The 2,888-nt window shown below is 35.1% G+C and overlaps 1 pseudogene; it reads left to right on the forward strand.

Annotated features, from left to right (window-relative positions):
• The first annotated feature begins 1,703 nt into the window (after window positions 1-1,703).
• LOC149146981 (DNA damage-binding protein 1b pseudogene) lies at window positions 1,704-2,315 on the forward strand (annotated as a pseudogene).
• The last annotated feature ends 573 nt before the right edge of the window (window positions 2,316-2,888 follow it).

Genomic DNA, 2,888 nt, shown 5'->3' on the forward strand with positions numbered 1-2,888 from the left:
AAAGAGGACAAGGTCGAAGTGAGTATCATTTTGAGATTTGAAAATTCATATAGGGGGGACAATGAATCATTTTTGGTTAAAAGATAACCATGTCGAGGATATGAATGCCTGCTGGCAACAAAAGCTCTATCTGTGGTAAATGAGTAAACTACAAAAAACTAATCTCCAAAAGACACCTACTATATTTCTTTAAACTTTATTAGCTGATGCAAGTGCTTATACTTATATCATTACAAGAGTAAAGTAATTAAGTAAATAAGTTGAGCAAGTAATGATGATTCCATAGACATGTTGTTTACTTTATAACTCATGTAATCATTATTCTTATAACCCTAATTACTTTGAAAGTTTTTAGAAATTTTAGAAAACTACTCAGTGATAATTGGTTCTCCCAAGTGAATCACCAATTGTTGTACTACGAAGCAACCCCCCCATTTACAACAAACAATAGCTAGGATTAGAATTGTAAATGGGGACCCTTTTAAATTTTTAGGCCTAGGATAATAAAACCCTAATTCTAAGAAATTTCCTAGCCAAACCTTGCAAAACTAAGTAAGGATGAAATCCATATCACAGATCGTAAATCACACTTTTCCACATGACCATGTTAAAAAACCTTTACAAAAGTGCGATATGTGATTAGGTCTCCTGCTGCGATAAAATCACCTTGTCATTTCACACTCGCATAGTTTGTGAGAAACTTGACCAAGCCATTAGAACAACCACAAACAATTTGCGAAATGCGATATTGCAATCTCCGCAATCGCATTATGCTTAATACATCTGGTAACACTATACTGTATCCCTTTTAAGATGGCGATGTGCGATTAAGTCCGGTAAAGTGTGTGGAATAATTATGTTTTAAATACTAAAACAAATGAGTTGATAGGTTATTAAATATTTAGTGGCCTGAGGAAGGATAATCATTTTCTTGGTTATGGGTAGTTATAATCGAGTATCTCATTAAAACCTTTCTCATGATCCAAAGCCATTTCACATAAGCTTTCAATCTTAATTACTATATATCCTCTGTGCTGATATATTTTGTCTATCTCAAGAAAGCGACAAAAGACATGTCCCTAAGAAAGGTGATGCAGAAACAGAGCAAACAGACCATTGTTGAAGCTGAGTTTACAGAGATGGCTCCTATCTTTGCTGATATAGTTTGTGATGCTGCTCGAGGCGCAACATCTTTGGAAGTAATTTACAATAGGCTGGAGGACGAGCGTCCTAAAATCACAGTTACGAGAGCAACAACTGACTAAAAAAGGCCTTCAGAACTTCAATGTAGAGATGCTTCCTGTTCATTCCTTCATAGGATAGGAGAAAGGGATAAAATCCTCCCCTATACATACATGATCATGTCTCAAATATGCCATACAAGCCCACGTCCGACTGCAACACCTAATCTCATGGCTGGATGCTTGCAAGATAGCTCGTGAAGTAGAACGCGCGTTAGCGGCCCAGTCGACTCATCCGAATTTCATAGCCAAGGGTCGCCCCACCCAGGCTCCAAGCACTACCCAAACACTTAAGGTTCAAAAGGTGTCACTAGCGGAAATGGCGGAAAGAAGAAAGCAAGGATTGTGTTACTACTGTGATTGTGTTACTACTGTGATGAGTTTGAATGTGGAGTTTGAATGTGAGCACTCTGTGTAAAAACTCGTGGGGATTTTATCTTAGTTGGTGATTGTGTACAATCTATGTATTTGTTGGTATACAAGAATATTGATGAGAGGGGAGGCATATTAGAAGAGAAGGCTCACGATTATAGTGCAAACTACATGACTGTTGTAGAATTTCTGGATGATGATACGTACGTTGGTACAGATCAGAAAGATTTCGACATTTTTGTGGTGAAGAAAAAGAACGATGCTGCAATTGATTCGGAAGAGGAAAGAAAATTGAAACTTGAAGGTGAATACCATCTTGGAGCTCTTGTTAACCAGTTCAGGCGTGCATCTTTAGCTCAGCCCTTGCCCTTGTATGGGAATACCATTCCTACAGTAATATTTGGAACAACTAATGGTATGATTGGTCTTATTGCATCACTTCCAGAGGAGCAATATCAAATTCTTCAAAAGCTGCAAATGCATCTTGTGAACGTAATAAGAGGAGTAGGAGGCTTAAACCATGAGCAGTGGAGGTCATTCAACACTGGTGACACAAGAAATGTGAAACAGTTGCTGGATGGCGATTTGATTGAGTCTTTTCTGGATCTCAACAGCCAAAGGATGAGCGAAATTGCAACTGCCATGACCATTCCTATTGATGAGTTATGCAAAATGGTGGAATACCTTGCCAGCTTACATTGATATCTTTTATTTTATTTTTTTATCCAATGTACTTTTGAAATAGGAAAAAATATTTTGCTTGCGGTTTGTTTGGTGTCGTAATTGGTTAGGAGAACTGGTTTTGAGTTACATATATTGAATATGCTTTTTGGGTTACATTTCAATTATTTTTTATCTAACATCTAACCCTGATGATGTAATTATTTGTTTTGAGTTATCATTTGTTAATATAAAAATATGTTTTTCGGGTTACAGTTTAATTATCTTTATTTGTATTTTTAGATCATTTATGGACATGTTAAGTAATAGTTTATGGAAAATTTTCACAAAAATAATTGAAATATAGAATTATGTTAGGAGAACTGGATTTGAGTTATCATTTATTGAATATGTTTTTTGGGTTACATTTCAATTATTTTTATTTGTTGCAGTTATTTGTTTTTGAATATGTTTTTTTGCGTTACATTTCAATTATTTTTATCTGTGTTGCTATTATTTGTTGTGTCATCATTTGTCAAAATAGGTTTACATTTCAATTATTTTTATTTGTATTTTGAAATCATCTATATTTATGGATGGGTTAAGTAATGGTTT

The sequence above is a fragment of the Pinus tabuliformis genome, chromosome 9 (assembly GCF_031772625.1).
Source record: "Pinus tabuliformis cultivar Carrire ecotype Pingquan chromosome 9, CPIR1, whole genome shotgun sequence".
Taxonomy (NCBI): domain Eukaryota; kingdom Viridiplantae; phylum Streptophyta; class Pinopsida; order Pinales; family Pinaceae; genus Pinus; species Pinus tabuliformis.